This window comes from Opisthocomus hoazin, chromosome 8 (assembly GCF_030867145.1).
Source record: "Opisthocomus hoazin isolate bOpiHoa1 chromosome 8, bOpiHoa1.hap1, whole genome shotgun sequence".
NCBI lineage: Eukaryota > Metazoa > Chordata > Aves > Opisthocomiformes > Opisthocomidae > Opisthocomus > Opisthocomus hoazin.
Genome location: NC_134421.1, coordinates 25,776,816 through 25,794,887, shown reverse-complemented (window position 1 = coordinate 25,794,887; position 18,072 = coordinate 25,776,816). Strand labels below are relative to the sequence as shown.

Here is an 18,072-nt window from a genome sequence, read left to right as displayed (position 1 = left end):
CAGAGCAGGTGGATGTGCCTTGAAGAAGGCTGTGACCCCGTGGAGAGCCTGTGCTGGAGCAGGTTCCTGGCAGGACCTGTGACCCTATGGAGAGGAGCCCATGCTGGAGCAGGTCTTCTGGCAAGACTTGTGACGACACAGGGGACCCACACTGAAGCAGTCCATTCCTGAAGGACTTTACCCCATGGAAAGGACTCCTGCTGGAGCGGGTGAAGAGCAGGAGGAGGAAGGGGCATCAGAGACAATGCATGGTGAACTGACCGCAAACCCCTTACACTGCCCCCTTCACAGCTTGGGGAGAAGAGGTAGAGAAATCAGGAGTGAAACTGAGCCCAGAAAGAAGGAGGGAGGGGAGAAGATGTTTCTGGATTTGTTCTTATTTCTCATTATCGTACTCTGGTTTTAACTGGCAATAATTTAAATTCATTTCCCCAAGCTGAGGAAATGCTGTTTTGCCTGTGACAGTAACTGTCTGGTGATCTCCCTGTCCTTATCTTGATTGACGAGCTATTGTTCGAATTTTCTTTCCCCTGATCAGTTGAGGAGCGGGAGTGATAGAGTGGTTTGGTGGACATCTGGCATCCAGCCAAGGTAAACACACCACAAATCCTGAGCCTCAGAGAAAGGGGAAAATCTGGCGCAAGCAAGAAGTACCCACAATGGAAGAAAATCAGGTGAGCAAACGCTTCAGAAAACTGGACAAACATAAATCCAAGGACCCTGATGGGATGCACCCATAAGGGCTGAGGGAGCTGGCTGATGTCAGTGTGAAGCCACTCTCGATAAGCTTTGAATGTTCAATTCTCACAATTGGAGAGGTGCCTGAGGACTGGAGGAAACCAAATGTCAATTTTTTTTTGAAAACGGGTAAGAAGGAGCGCTCTGAGAACTACAGACCTGTCAGCCTCACCTCAGTCTTTGGGAAGGCGACAGAACAACTAACAGTGGGAACCATTTCCAGGCACATGAATGAAAAGAAGGTAAGAAGAAGTCATCAGCATTGATTGACCAAGGACAATTCTTGCTTAACCAACCTGATAATCTTCTACGATGAAATGACAGCCATGGTAGGTGAGCAGAGAGCAGTGGCTATTGTCTACTTCAAATTCAGTAAGGTCTTTCATACTGACTCCTGTAAGATTCTTGTAGACAAGCTGATAAATTATAGGCAAAATGAACAGACAGTGAGGTGAATCGAAAACTGGCCGAAAGCTGGGCCCAGAGTGTGCTGATCAGTCACACAACATCTAGTTGGAGGCCAATAACCAGTAGTGTACTCCAGGGGTCAATACTGAGGCCAGCCCAATTCAATGTCTGCTTTAATGATCTGGATGACAGGGCAGAGTGTACCCTGAGCAAGCTTGATCATGACACAAAAATGGGAGGAATGGGTGATATACCAGAGGATCATGCTGCTGTCCAGAGAGACCTTGGAGAAACTGACTGACAAGAAACTTGTGAAAGGCAATTTCAAGGGGGTGTACAAAGTCCTGCACATGGTGAGAAACCGCTCCATGCACCTGCATATACTGGAATCCAACCAGCTGGAAAGCAGGTTTGCAGAAGAGGACCTGAGGGTCGTAGCAGTCATCAAGTTGACCATGAGCCAGTAATGCATCCCTGCCACAAAGAAGTCTAAGGGTGTCCAAAGCTGCATTAGGTGAAGCATTGACAACAGGACAAGGGAAGGGATGCTTCCCCTCCACTAAGCACTGGTAAGACCACACCTTGAGTTCTCTATCCAGTCAAGAGAGGTATGTAGATACTGGAGAGAGTGCAGCAAGGAGTCACAAAGATGATTAAGGGACTGGAGCACCTCTACTATAAGGAAAGATTTTGAGAGCTAGGATTGTTCAGCTTTGAGAAGGCAAGGCTCAGGGGAAATCTTAGTGTATACAAATACCTGAAGAAAGGGTGCGAAGAGGACAGAGCCAGGCCGCTGGCAGGACAAGATGCAACGGGCACAAACTGAAACACAGGGGGTTCTGTCTGAACATTAGGAAACACGCTTTCACTGTGAGGGTGACTGAGTACTGGCACAGGCAGCCCAGAGCAGTTGTGGTGTCTCCTTCCTCGAAGATATTAAAAAACCTTCCGGACACTTTCCTGGGCACCCAGGTGTAATCGATGGCCTTGCTGGACTTGTCGAATGCAAGACAAAAGACAAAGGGACTGAGGTTGTCAAGAGCCAAAGAGCTAACAAAGGAAGTAAATAACTGGTGCTTATCTTATCAGACAAAAGTAAGGGGGGATAGCCCATCACTGTAAGCTCAGTGATCTGTGGGGCGCCGCGGAGGCTGCGCAGCCAGAGATTGCTTCAGAGATTGCTTTGGATAAAGCACAGATGGCCCCCGAATACACATACCAAGATGCCCGCTCCGAAGGAGTGTCACATTGCTGAGTCCCGCTTCTGACGACACGACATTGCATGCCAAGAGCCAATCGATACACAATAATTGACTTAGTCCCACCTTGCAAAAAGATTTTCAAACATATAAAAATTGGCACTTGAAAACTCTCTTTGGGAGGAGGAGCCAAGCGAGAACTTCACCAGACGGACGGGTCGATGGGCCTGAACCTCTCTTCCCCCCCCAAGAAGGGATGCCTTTTTGGTAAGAGTCGCGCCTCTGACTTTGTCAGACGTACCCCCGGGAACACATTGTTAACTAAAGCGCTAAACTATTACTTTGAGCTCAACTTTTGTAGACAGTGAATTTATCAACGGCAATTCCGAATCTGTGATACCTGTCGCTTGAATAAATTACCTGTTGGTTCAACTTTGCGAAACTGTTTCAGTGAAAGTCCTTGGAAGGGCTCTGGCAAGCTAGTTGAATATCAGACTCCCCTTACCCCCCCCCCCCCCCTTTAACGCGACACCAGGAAGTGGCCCTGCTTGAGGTGGAGCATTGGCCTAGATGACCTGCAGAGGTCCCTCCCAACCTCAACCATTCTGCGATTCTGTGATTCAGTGATTTTGTGAACAGTATTATATAATGAGGTAATCTAAAGCAATATAAACTTTGATACATTGAAAATAATTTAAATTTTACTGGATAACACAATGCGATTATTGTGCAAAGCTGCAGGGTTTTATTTGACAAATTTCTTTTTTTGTTTAATCAGGCATATTTCAAGAATAATATGCAGAGAACTCTCACTGTGTTATTTCTAGTAAGTTACCCGCAATTTTTTTACTCAAATGAAATAATGAGCAATATAAGGAATTTTGTCTATAGAGATCTCATTATGTGGTTTATTGTCAAGATTTTATTACTAGACCTCTGAATCCAGCATGTTTCATAAAATCTCGACTGTATTTATTTTAAATATGTAACATGAAATAGGAAGAAAAGCTATTAAAGGTTTTCTTGTATTATCTGGCAGACCACTCTCAGTCATAAATCAACATGTAATATTAATTCATGTGGCAGAACAAATACATATTGAAGATCTAAAACTGTACAAAGCATTACACCTACCTTTCATTTAAAAAAAAACCAAACAAAACATCTAAAAGTTTTTGTGAAACAGTTTCTTCCCTGTCTAGTAGACAACAGCATTTTATTAAAAGCTATAACATAGTCACTTGATTACAGAAGCGTTAGAGACTTAACTCTTCTTTCCTATTGAATGATTTTATTTGTAGATCTTATATCAACACACATTCATTGAATTCAAGCTACCCTTATTCTCAGGTGTAAGAATCTGAAATGAACTTTCTCTGACCAAGTTCCCCTTTTTCATTGTATAATCTTACCGTTTTGCTGTTGTTGGCTTCTAAGCTCTTGCAACTTTTATGTTGGGGTATTTTTTAATGATCACTTCATTTAGAGCATTATATTTATTGAGTTTAAAATATCAAATTGTGTTCTGTATTAAAGCTGGCTGCATTTGAAAATTTAGCAAATAGTCTTCTTTCATGTGGAGAAAAAGGAAGAAAGTGTGCTCTAATTTGTAAGCTAATGGAGTGTAAAATTTTCATTATCTAAATCTGTTTGCATGAAAAAAGCTTAATCATCATCAGAAATCCCTATTTTTGTCTTATTCTACAACTTCAGATAGACAAAGTATTTACAGTGCATTCTAAAATACGACTTAAGAATGAGTTATCATTTAGGCAGCTCTCAAATGCATGATAGTGTCTTTTGAAAACAAGATTGCTTCAGCATACTTGATACCAGTGTTTCTCTTTCCTTAAATACACAGAACTACAGGTAGGGAGAAACAATAAGTACTGTTTCATCTTAAAACAATGGAGTAAAAAAAAGTCCTTTGAAAGTCAGAACAAATTTTAGAGATAGGTGCATTATAATTTATATATGAGTTTTCCCTCCAACACTTCTGTATCTTGTCATTAGTTAGCAGCAGAGAACTAGTAAATTTCATTTTTATTTATATTCTAAATTGACTGAACGTATTTTAAATTTACACCAGAACTTAACCATTCATTTTTCAGACTTTAGGACCAGACTTAAGAGTCAAGCAAGATGATCGTGCTTGCTCCCCCAAGCAGCCACATGAATGCAGTTGCACTGTAGGTTCCAGGGCTCTAATTCTGCAAGACAAATCTCCCTCATAGGAAACTTACTGATGAGAAGGTTGTGGGAAAACAGCAGAAGTTAAACATGGTGATATTGGTGGTGTTCTTGTCAGGCAGACCTTGCTGACATAACAAACATTGATAACAACCCTCTTGAAGTGGCTGCTGTGTCAGATAGAGCTCTACAACAGTTTAATAAAGCTTCCACCTACAATTCCTGTGATGAAAAGCTGGACTGGTTTACACTCTCAGGAGAAAACTGAGAGGAGATAAAATAGTTTTCAAATACATCATAGGCTAAGGAGTAAAGGAAAACTAGAGTTCTCCCTAAGTGAGATTTATTGGACAAGAACTAATGTGCTGCATTAAAAAGGTTCAGAAAATGAAAAAAAAAAGTACCTGGAGCAAAGATGTTGAAGCATTCTAACTGTCAGTTCCTTGGAACAGATTAGATAAAACTGGAATATTCCTGACAGATGTACAGATAATACTGGCCTTAGATGGGAAATTTATCACATCGGCTCCTAAAGCATCTTTGAGAGCTATTGTTCTCTTTCTGTGTGAAAATGTGAGGCTGTTCTTATTTCATAAAGAAACATTTCAATGACTTTAAAACTGCTACAGAGTGGTACAGTAGCTGGCGCAGACAAAATCTTCTTGTAATCTCAAAATGTGAAAGTATTTGTAAAATATATGTTCTCCTTTACAATTTAACAATTACTAGATAGCCCTTCATAAGTACATTGGAATGAGGACAGCAACTATTGCAATACACTTAGCATCAGAAAATTGTCACCTTTGGCTTTAAGACAACCTGTCAATCACAACTCATCAAGCCCAGCCAGTTGTTAGACTTTGGTCAATGTGCAAATTTTGTGGGTTCTGGAGCTCAAGTTCTATTCACACATGTTGTGCTGGGCTTTTTGTTCTGTTTTGGGGTTTTTGTTTGGTTTTTTGTTTTCCTTTTTAATTTACAAGTTTGTTTCCATGCTCTGATCAAAACAACGTTTGGAGATAAGAGAGTTTAGGATCCTTTCCCTTCCCTAAACAAGTCTTGTATTTCCATACTACAAGATCCTAGCCAGCAGTCGATAAAATCTAGAGATGATCTGCAAAGCCCAGAGAAATACAAGCCTTTAAGCCACTTACACTGACTTCTGGCTTGTTATCTCTCTCCTTATGTATTAAGTAAACCTCCTAAGTACTAATAATTACTGAATTAGCATTATCAGCATTTTAAGATTCGAAATGCCAGACTACATTCTAACTTCAGAGTCATTCAGATTTTCCATTTGTTCTCATGCAGATTTTCACTAGCAGTTCCATAATTTCTCATAACTAACAATGTTTGTATTATAAAGTAGCAGAGTTTTTCGAAATAGCAGAAATGTCAGAAGTATTACAAAGGAATTTTCATTCACATAGGGACTTTCAGGTTGGGGGATTGCATCTGAAGCCAAATTGCATTCAGTAATTGCAGCAAATTCCCTCTAAGCTTTATACCTGAAGCAGATGGAAGAAGATTGCACCAGGAGATTAACCGTCTCAGATTACAATAATTTATGATGCTCATCTGCATTGTAATCAGATATAAAGGATTTATTCCCGAAATACATCAAGAAACACTATTTTCACCTCCTGAAATGCACCAGAGAGTTTATAGCAAATCAAGTAAAATATGTTGCACATTTCCACTTCGTATATCTTTCTCTCTGGTGTATGCAATATTACATGAATATAGGTGTCGGCGATTTTATTAGCAACTATATATGTAAGCCTATCAAAACAGAAACCAGAAAGTGATTTCATGTGCCATATCCACTTTGTTAAGGATTTAACTCCTGAGCTCAACAAAAAAGATGAATTTATGGTTACTTTAGATACATCAGATAATGTTATTTTATTCTAAATGTAGTACAATACAACACCAGCAAATAGATGAAGTAAATCATGTATAGTCAGAGACTAGGAAAACTGCATAATTTTAAGGTACAGAGAATAGAGATGTGCCATGTTTCTTCTTGTGACTAGAGAGAGCATGAAGGAATTAGTTTTGTCACGCATTAAGACTGAATAGAAAAACTCACCACCTGAAAAAGTAAGTTTTATGATCCTGACAAATAAGTACAAGATTGGTATTTTCAATATATTCCTATACTGACAGTTATGTCAGAAAAATTGTTTTCTCTGCTGAATTATAATCACCTTTTCTTTTAATTCATATACTAATAGTAAGTCAAGTATAAGTGAAACTTAACGGCCTAGAAACAACTGCATGTCAGCAGATTACCAATAGTGATTTATTTGTCAACTATCAGAGAAAATAAATTTAAATGGAAAATATTAAGAATCTGTTGACAAACCATATTATCAGAAGAATAAGCTACTGCTAATAGGCAACAAATATTTTGGAAAAGGAATAAAGAACAGAAACATGTCTCCATCACCTCATTAAAAAATTACCTGTATTGGTTGCCACAAATAGTAGAGGTGGACTAACTGATGATAATACTTATTAACAGTAAATCAATGCTTGGTTTCTAAGTAATCCTTACCTTTTCTTCACCCAATAAATTATTTTTCAAATTTTGATTTGTTCTATTTATGTGGAGCTTCAATGTATATAATGACATAAGAGTCTTCTTAGCTTCTAGGTTCAGTTTGGACAACAGCTATTAAAGTGCTTCAAACACATATAAAAGTATAGCGTAATAATTCATTGACTGTACTCTGGATGAAAAAAACTTCATCATAATACTAGGTCTGTGGTTCCAGTTTCCTAATGTTTTGGTACAATAGGGGTAACATTTTCTTCTCCAGAGACGTTTCTCCATTATCAATTTCTTGACACTAATATTAATGTGCAGTTAGTGCTTTTATTATTCTAGGTTACAGTCTTTCATTACGATGATTTTTACTGTGCTTATGAGATTCAGACAGAAGCTTATCAATCACTTTCCCTAAAGTTCCAAGGTAGGTATGAACTCTGTTTCCACAAAGTGTATCACAGTTTGACAGAGAACTATTTGTTATTTTTTAATACAGATACCTATAACGCTCTGAGTGAATATACAACTTTTGTAATAATTAATTTCATTCCACTGAATTACCCAGTTCTTGTTTTCTTTTAGCTAGAATTAGACATCAAACCACGAGTAGAAAATGTTAAAATTCTTGTTTAGATAACAATTATTAGAAGATCCACTTAGCAAGTTTTTCATACTGTGATTGCTCAGAATGGATGCATCCTATTTCTAGAGTTATTTATTTTACAGATTTGCATGTTTTCATAATATTGACAAGGTTTCTTATCTGAACACAATATGTAAATATAATTACAGGTCTGTAATTTTGGAAGAGGCAAAACATGAATGGCATTTACAGTTTTAAGTCATGACAAGAGAGATATTACTTTCCCAGGAAAAACAAAGTTCTGAACAATTGATTTTACTAGTGTTTTGGATTGAAATTGGATATTTCTGAGTCAATAAGGAAAAGATCAACAGAAGAGATTAAAGCAGACAGGACATTAGGATAATGCTAGAAAAGAAGTTAACAGGAAAGTAAAAAGATTAAAACAGATCTTTGATATCACTGTGTGCTAGAGGACAAAGACATTTAAAACCTATTTCACTATTAATGTCGTAGCAGAGTCGATCATAAGAATAACAGCATGTGGAGGAGTGTGCATAATGTTGATACAGCATTTCAGGAAAATGTTTCCTTCAAAACAATGTGATAAAATATCACAATAAAATAAAAAATAGCAGCTTATGTAGTTTAGAACAGCATTTTTAAAACTTTTTCTGTTTTGCGAGTAATTCAACATTTTTTCACATACTGAAGGAAGCAGTTTCTATCCAGGATTTGGGAATTCTGCATAAAGATAAGGAATGTTTCTCAAGTGTTTTCAAACACACAGATACACAATAGAATCATAGAATCAAAGTTTTGGGATGGAAGGGACCTCCAGAGATCATCTAGTCCAACCTTCCTGCTGTAGGCAGGGACATCTTCAGCTAGATCAGGTTGCTTATCCAACCTGACCTCAAACCCATCCAGAGATGAGGCATCCACAACTTCTCTAGGAAACCTGTTTCAGTGCCCCACTACCCTCATCATAAAAGATTTCTTTCTTATAACCAATCAAAATCTACCCTTTTTCAAAGTAAAATCATTGCCTCTTGTGTTTTCACTAGGTCTTGGTAAACGTCCCTTGGTAAAATGTCTCTCTCTATCATTCTTATGACCTTCTCTATACATTGAAAGGCCGCAACAAAGTCCCCCTTGAGGCTTTTATTCTCTAGGCTGAACAACCCCAACTCTCTAAGCCTTTCTGCATAGGAGTGGTGTTCCAGTCTTCTGGTCGTTTTCATCCTTCTCCCCTGGAGTCTCTCTAAAAGGTCCATGTCTTTCTTCTACTAGGGACCCCAGTACAAGGGAAAAGTCTGCTTTTAATAAATAATACTCTTTGGAATATCTTGTATACAGCTTCCCCTGAAAGCTCTTCTCATTGCTCTCATCAGAAACAAAAATGGTGATTTTTAAATTATTCATGAGCTTTCTTTCTCCTTGAGGCAATATCTGACCCACAGATATGTAAAGGATGAAAAATGTCTTCCTGAGAGATAAAAGAAATGCTGATTTATAAAGCATTCATTCTATTCCTTTTGATATTTATTCATATGTTAATTAAGCATTTTACATACTATGTTTAATGTAAAGGGCTGATTACATAGATATCCCTTCTCTATCTGTCTAGCAAAATTAGTACGCTTGATGACACTGGGTTTACTGAGGCTGATTTCACAGAAGACATCCAGAATCATGTAAATGACCAAGCCCTAACCTGACAGCTTTGTCAGCCTTCTGTTTATTTAGCTCTCTCCATTTCACTTGATTATTTTGATTAAGGTTGGCTAGTCTTTGTTTTCTGCTTTAGAAAAAAAACTAACAAAAACCCCCAAACAAACCAAACAATCAAACGAGAACTACACTCACCTTATTTGCAAATCCATTGATGAAGCAGATTTCTTAGTTATACAGAGAACGCCACTTTTCATCTGCCCTCCTGTCACATGTAATAGATCTAAAAACTTGAATTTTTGTTTTAAGAATCCCAAGTCATACAGAGAAAAATTTGTTTCTAATTCCTCTTTTCTGTTTCCTTTCTGAAGGTGTTTTTCTTTTTTTTAACTTACAACTTCGAAACTACCACGAATAAATTAAACAAAGTAATACATTTTGGAACGGATTAGAAAAAGCCCCTCCCTTTGCAGAAGTCAGATGTTTTAATACAAAATATTAATAACAATACCCACTAAATACAGAGGTTTCTGTTTTCTTGAAGTTATTTGCTTTAAAGTTGAAAAGTGCACTTACCTTTAACATTGCCAGATCTAGCAGTTATCTGAAGGGCTTGACAGGAAGTGTCAAAGTCACACAATGAAATCCAAGCCACAGCTGCTTCACTAAAAGGAGTCTGCAGAGAGAAAAGAAATTCAAGTAAATCTTTCAGAATACTTTTTTCCTCTCTCCTTCTACCCAGTGGCTCACCTTACAAAATCATTTTTTTGTGTACAAAATAGTTAAACTTGGTCATGTTAACATTCTTTTTTCTGGTGCTAACACAGGTTGATCCACACGCTGTGAATGAGTAATTCAGGAGGAGAAAAACTCTGCACAGAATAAATTAATATTCTGGGGGCAGAAGCAGAGAATTTGCTCTCCTTGCATGTGTTGACTGTTCTGGGAGAATTCATACACATACCCCTCATTGTGTCAATGGAGCAGTGACGTTTCCATACACATATAAAGATTAAAGCTTGAAAGTGCAAGGCAAAATTTGAATGATCCTTTTTTCAAACAAGCATAGAGCAGAACTATAGCTGTATATTATTCTTCATTTCTCATTTATGTGATGAAGTGTTTTAGTGGTCTAGCTGGCAAACGTTTGCACGCAGCTCATTTAAAATAAGAGAACAACAAAATTATCATTCTGAATTATGAATGGAGTGGGTTGGAAGGGACCTTTAAAGATCATCTAGTCCTTTCTTGGTAAATTACTCTTATTAGTTTGTTTCTAAAAATAGAAATTAAGCTTGAGGTGTTTGGGGAGAAAAATATGTCTGCTCTACAGCAGAAAAGGACTCAGATATTTAAGAATCATGGAAAGTTATGAACTAAGCTGCTGTTGACTGTTTCTTGTCTATTAGTAGTTGCTTTTCCACTCGAACATAGTGCCTGTAGTCAAATATGTCATCCAAGCACATCATATGTACTGTCATACAGAACCCATGAAGCACCACTGTCTTCCCTTTAATAGATGTTTTCTAAACTACAGAGATTGAAAAATATCTTGATTGAAATGAGGCTAAGGAGGAAAAATGGGGGCATAATGCATAAAGATTAAACTTTCCGTAAGATGACAGGCCATTCAGGCAGAACAGTATTTATATGCTATCAGCTCAAAGCAAGCAAAAATATTTAGCTGAAATATTACTGCTCAAACTGCTGCTCCTAGTGACAGGATACATCTAATTTTCATTTTCCTTTTGGGAACTCTTTATGCTGACAAACTTAAATTTTTAATAGATAGCAAACTGTACATTCAAATGTGTATCAACACTATTGTTTAAATAGAATTATTAGAGGAAAGGTCCCTTCACATTGGAATTAGAAATATTTTTATGAGCCAAAAAGTTACAAGGTAAACAATAAAACAAAAGTCAGTGAGGGGAAAGATATAACAAAATTTACTGAATTCTCTAGTACTACAGTCTATGTATCTTATTCTCTGTGAGAGTGCGCTCTAGACTGGCATTTAGAATCTAGATTAAGAATTTTGTTGTGCATAACAAAAGACATCTTTAGAAAAAATGGCTCAAAGTTTGTAAAAAACAATGAAGAGATAATGTATAAATCTAGAGTGCTTCATGTACTTTGAATTTGGATTTCTCACAGGTTCTCCCAGGAGACAAGAGGAAGAATTTTGGAGTAGAACTTGAACTTCTCCAAGTTCTTATTCCCTGTTGGAGCTAAAAATTTATACACATTCACAAAAATCTCACTCTACATTTAATAAAGCAATCTAAATGGTATGTTAAATTTCAGTAGTTCTGTAATGTCTCTTGCTCAGTTTGTATGTTTGATATTCTGTCTCACAGAATAGATACAGCAAACACATCCTGAATACCATGATATATTAGCAAGAACCATTATTGTCTAGATATGTCTGTGCTTATCCCTTTCTTATACTCTCCTTCAGATTATGGGGAATATAAAATGACATAGCTAATTTAGGAACAAATTCCCACAAAAAAAGGGCAAAATAACTTATTCTGAAGATGTGTATAAATGGCAAACAGTAACAGAATGTGTGCATGATTCAGCTGTTTCTTTCCTCCTTAAATATGCATAAAATCCCCAAAACACTGTCTCTGCCACAGAGTTTGCTGAACTTGGGTAGCTGTGTTTAGGACACAAAGGACTTCAGATTTTTATTTCTTCTGTGACAAGAGTTACGTAAAGTGTTCCTCCTGACCTGCTTAGTTAACTTTTTTTTTAATAGCACCTTACTGTTATCAGAGCAGGTCAGATTGGTCCAGGAGAAGTCACTCACCAGTTGGGTGCTGAACATCACTTCTCATGTAGAAAACAGTCTTGGAACTAATAGACAGAGGCTCATGTGACAATACCAGACAATGTAAGTCTCTAAATGTTCCTTGCCAGAGTATACAGCACAGATCAAGGTCACCAGGTAACATGATAAACTGTATGTTGCTTTAGCAAACCAGTTATGGGGTTTTTTAGTTAAACTGTGAAAAAAAAGGAACTGGTCAAAGTGAAAACAAAGTAAAAAAAAAAAAACAGTATGGGAGTTTCTCTCAAAAGACCCCATACACATACCAGTACTAATTCAAGTTTATCTATAAAAGAAAGATTTCCCCTCTTAAACAGTAGGTTTTCTTTAAGTTCCAGATTTATGACGGCAATAAAACTATGAGTCTTCTCTGGCTGAAATTGCACTAAAATCAGAACTTGTCACGTCCTTAAAATATCTCTCTCTCTGTAAGTATATTTGTACAAAAAATATAGGAGAGACCAACTTAGGTAAACTGTCTATGCGTCACTTTAATTTCTCGAACTTTGAGGAAAATAAACAACTCCACACCCTTTGACTCTGAGTATGAATCTTCCACTGAAAGAATTTAAACTGGGGTTTTCTGACACTTCAGAAAAAACATGCATTAGAAATTCACATTGTACACAATATTCATCATACATATATCTATAAAAAAGGCACACAGTAGTATCTTGAAGCAATGCAAAAATTCTGACAGACAAACTAAAAAACACTGAAAACCACCCTATCTGTTTCTTTGTAGTTAGATATTGGGAGGGAAAGATTAGCACATACAAAGTCAAAGATTACATTGAAAAAAAGTCTGTGAAAACCTTAGACCAACTGTATCTACTGGCTGTATACATTCTTAGAAGTCTCAGGAAAGAAAATATAAGTTGGAATGATAAAAAAAATTGTGTGCGTGGAGCGTACCCTCTGGCTGACTGACATTATGAAAAAGTTTTATTTCTCCAATAGTGTCACAACTGAAATTGTGTTCTTCATTATTCAGTGAAGGACTGGAAAAGAATGTAAGTCTTGTCAGCACAGGTGCAGAAAGAGATTCAGCAAAATGGAAGCATCTAAACTGTATCGGAACAAGAATTAGCACGACAAAATAGCATTTAAGGAAACAAGTTTATTCTAACTATAGAGACACATGTATGTTTAGGGAAATAGATCATACAGCACCTACTGGTCTTTGTGCTCTTGCAAGAGATGTACAATACCAGAAACTTAACCAGCAGTGCAGAGAGGATAATGCTAATATTGATGTTCTTTATTTAGTAACATTTGTCTTTCAATCATATCTTAAAAAAAATCTGGTTATCCAATACTGAATGATCATCTAAGAGTAGGGTATTTCATACTCAAATTGGTTTTGGAACTGAACAAGAAAGTCAAAGAAGAAAACAGGGATTGTTCATAGAAATGTGTGCACTTTACAAGAGATTTTTTTCTCGCTGTCACTGAACTGCTGCTCATCTGGATACCACTATACATGATTGCCAGCCACCTGGTTCAGAAATATACAGGCATATGGCACAATCATTAATACTGACCCAAAGATCTTGCAGTAAACATATTCCAGGTTTGAAAAAATGTTTGATAAATATTCATCTAACAAATGTAAACAAATGTGTTCTATTATAAATTCTATTCTATAAACACACATGCTTTCAGTGCCAAAGCAAAAGCTCCTGAATGCCATTTCACTATAGTTTGGGAAATTAAGCATATTATATCTATGACTTTCAATCACACATGATAAAATTAAATGGAAAAGAGAGCAGTAAAATAAAAAAAAAAAAATCACATTGATCAGCATTCAAATACAAAAGCTCTGAATTAACATAGTCATTTTGCAAATAAGGATATAACTCTTAACGTGGTCTTCAACAACAAGCCAAACTTAATGAAGGTGTTAGAAACAAAATAGTAGAGATGGCAACCACACTGATCAGAAAAGAAAAAGCCCAGATCTAAATGACAGTTAAAAAAAAAGAAGGCATGACATCTTTTCAGAGGAATTAACTGAAACAGATTTGAATTAAAAAACCTCCATATATCTTACACCATCAACACTTCTTTACTTTTACTGCACCCTCCTTCTACACTCTTAATATGCAGTGCCCCTAGTACACAAGCTGGCTCTTGCAGTTGTGTATCAAGTATGTCAACACTCAGCTGTTTCTTATACCTATTCCATTCATGAATCTTCTTCCACGTTTTTCATTCAGTGCATGAGTCAGTCTTTTACAGACGAGAGTTCCCCCAAACAAGCAATTTTATTGGATATGCCTGTAACCTCTGAAAAGTCAGACTTAATCTTCTAGGACTACAGGTGAATGTTATGAGATACATCTCCAGCTAAGGTAATCAAAATCAACCAAGTGGAGCTCTCACAGTAGTAGGGTGTCTGTAGCATCCACAGAATGGACAATACTTAGGATATGTATGTTTCCAGTACAAATAATTGTGCTTAAAATGAAATTTCTTGTTAATTAGAAGTCTCCAAAGAATTCACTATGAAAATAAAAGCAACTTTCTAAATGAAAATACTGCAAAAAATTCAGGTGTTTTTTGCTTGGGGAAAGCTTTATAACTAGTTTTTGAATCATTATTATTATCACTGCAATATTGTTGCAATCAAACCTATTTGTTGTTCAAAAAAACTTATAAGTAAAACTCTTCACAGTGTTCTGATCTCATAACTTTCTTGTATCTTAGAATACAATTGGAAACTTTAAAAAACTGAGTTCTAAGATGTTTTAAAGTGAACGAATTATGCTTTAGTGGATTGTATATAATTATCTAGATACACAGGTCCAAGCAGTTTACAGTATATATAGTGTTCTGCTCTTAAACAATATTTGTATTACACTTCTACTCGGTTCTGATTTCTCTACTTGAAGAAGTAAAGAAAATTATAAGCAAAACTATGCATCAAGGGGGAAAAAAAGTTTAAATGTTATCAGTCTAGCCAGTGCAAATAAAACACCAGTAAAGACTAAGTTACATCTGCAGTTTTAAAAAATTTTCTTTTTCATTGATTTTGGTCCAAATTAAATGCAACACTATTTTCCTCTCAAACTTCCCATACTAGCCAAATGCTAGTATTCCCAAACACTAGTATCCTAGCATTTTCCAGTTGCTCTTTCTTCTAGATTTTCCAAAAGCAACAGGTCTTCCAGGTTTAAGTTACAGCTCTGCAACAGAAATCACTGGAAAGGTTATCATTCTTCCTTCTGTATAGGTTGGTGCCAGCCCAAGTTGCAAAACAAGGCATGCCAAGCAGTAAGGTATGAACACATGATAGGAGAGTGTAAAGAAGACAGAAGCAGACTTTCCCCAGTGGCACCCAGTGGCAAGACAAGCAGCATTAGACACAAACTGAAGTACAGAAAACTCCATTTAAGTGTGTGAAGAAACTTAACTGTGGTGGTGGTCAAACACTGGACCAGGTTTCCTGGAAAGGTTATGGTGGCTCCATCCTTGGTGATATTTGAAACCTGATAGCTGAATCCCTGAAAGACCAGCTCTAGGTGATCCTGATATGAGCAGTGGTTTGGACTAGATGATGTCCAGAGATCTCCGCCAACCTCAGCCATTGTGTGATTCCACAAAACAGATGCAGAAGCTCTATAACATGGTCAAGTCACTCAAATTGTGGACTTTGAATCCCAGGATGTTATGCTCCCAGGGCAGCAGTCACAGTATGCCAGGTTCAGGAATCCCTTGACTACAGCCAGGGTCCTCATTGTTTCAATGGCTACTGCACCCAGGCTATAGCTTTCCCACATGCTTTCTTTCAAGCAAGATCTCAGAAACACAGGGACTTGCAGCAAGGCATCAGGTGGTCCAGGAAGAGGCCTGCCAAAATACTATCCTGAATTCAACTGCTCCACAAAACATTTTATGTGAAACCTTTCAAAGATGAAACCTAGACAAATCAAATCTCATCCTAAACTGCTGCAGCTTAATTACATTATTTTAGTTTAAACTGTGGCTGTTGAGGTTGATGTGTGGTTTGGCAGATAGCAACAGAGCAGGAATAAATATACAACACACTTTTTATAAAACTAATCAAATTGTCAAAATCTAAAAACAAACAAACAACTCTTCCTCCACTCCTCTGCACTACCCAGTAAGGAGTACTTTGTTGACATCTATCCTGTGATATAAATCAGTGAAGACATTTATTTGGTTTATGATGTCATGCTTGCCTTCCAGAGTCAAAACGAGTGTTCAACATAAAAGTTTCTCAACCATGTAAACCAGCAAACCTCTGTTAAAGTGTGTCATTAACTTTTTTATTTACTATAAAAAATAGAAATATTTCACATAAGTTTATGTGAATGTGTGTACCTATATAGAACTAATAGTATGTACTTCTGTAAGAAACACATCATCTTAGAGGAGATAATTTAGTTTTCAGACTAGATAGCTGAAAATATCAAGGTCCCACAATACTAAATTATACCTGTTTTGTGTTCAAACTGCTTGTAACTGACTAGTAATGCAGAGTTCCACTTTTAACTTTTGTCTCTTCCCTTTTTAATCTGACCTGATACTCCATTTCTTATTAGCCTAACTACTTAACTTTACTTATTTCAGCAAAAGATAACAGTGTAATAAACCCATTACAGGCTCATTAATGTTGGGCCTCTAAGGAAAAATCTGCATGAGTTGTCTTTCATCATTCCTTTTTCCGACAGTTTCTTTCTTTTTCTCCTCCCTCAGAACTCTCCTGGAAAGAGGAGAGGCAGCATGAGCACTTTATTCATTTGCCACCTGTCCAGTGGCCCCCACTATCTTTCTATTTATACATTCGTCTTCCCAACTCTGTTACAGGTCAGCTTTATCTTCTGTCTTTCAGTTATCTTGGAGATATCTTTCTTGTGTCTCATGAAAACTCTTCAGACAAAATATTTGACTTTCTATTTCTAATTGACCCTTACATTCCCCATTGAGAAAGTTATGTCACTTCGGCGTATCCAATTTTCATTCCACTTTGAGCATCAGCCTCCTCCCAAATGCAGTTCTCCTCTCTGCCCCCAGCGGATACTTTCAGGTTGCATACAAACAGAAAAAGTGACAAAAATCATTCTCTGAATACTTAACAAACTGTTTACAGCTCTTCCTATCACACTGTAGGCTAATATTTGCACAACAAAACTCCAATCTGTCTGGTTTTCACATAGGTTATCTCAAGTGATGAAAATCCTAATATGGTTCACAAAAATAAGAGGGTCACTTCTAGGTCTCTGAAATTCCCAAAAGAAAGATGCTGTAGTTATAATACATTTGCATGCTGAAACAACATCTGCACCCCAAGAGTAAGTGGACTTTCTCCCTTTTGTGGTCAAGATAAAATGGTTTAGAGAAGAACAGTGATGCCTTATCTCACAGAATCACAGAATCACAGAATAGTAGGGGTTGGAAGGGACCTCTGTGGGTCATCTAGTCCAACCCCCCTGCCGAAGCAGGGTCACCTACAGCAGGCTGCACAGGACCTTGTCCAGGTGGGTCTTGAATATCTCCAGAGAAGGAGACTCCACAACCTCCCTGGGCAGCCTGTTCCAGTGCTCCGTCACCCTCAGAGGGAAGAAGTTCTTCCTCATGTTCAGACGGAACTTCCTGTGCCTCAGTTTGTGCCCATTGCCCCTTGTCCTGTCACTGGGCACCACTGAAAAGAGCTTGGCCCCATCCTCCTGACACCCACCCTTCAGATATTTATAAGCATTTATTAGGTCCTCTCGCAGCCTTCTCTTCTTCAGGCTGAAAAAGCCCAGTTCCCTCAGCCTCTCCTCGTAGGGGAGATGTTCCAGTCCCCTCACCATCCTCGTAGCCCTCCGCTGGACTCTCTCCAGTAGCTCTTCATCTTTCTTGAACTGGGGAGCCCAGA

The 18,072-nt window shown here is 37.5% G+C and overlaps 1 protein-coding gene across 1 annotated transcript in view; it reads right to left on the bottom strand.

Annotated features, from left to right (window-relative positions):
* MGAT4C (MGAT4 family member C) overlaps positions 1-18,072 on the bottom strand; it is a 449,137-nt gene that overhangs the window by 329,142 nt on the left and 101,923 nt on the right. The window contains exon 2 of the mRNA XM_009945269.2: positions 9,923-10,022. The gene's annotated coding sequence lies outside the window, so the exon portion shown is untranslated. The remainder of the gene's footprint in view (positions 1-9,922; positions 10,023-18,072) is intronic.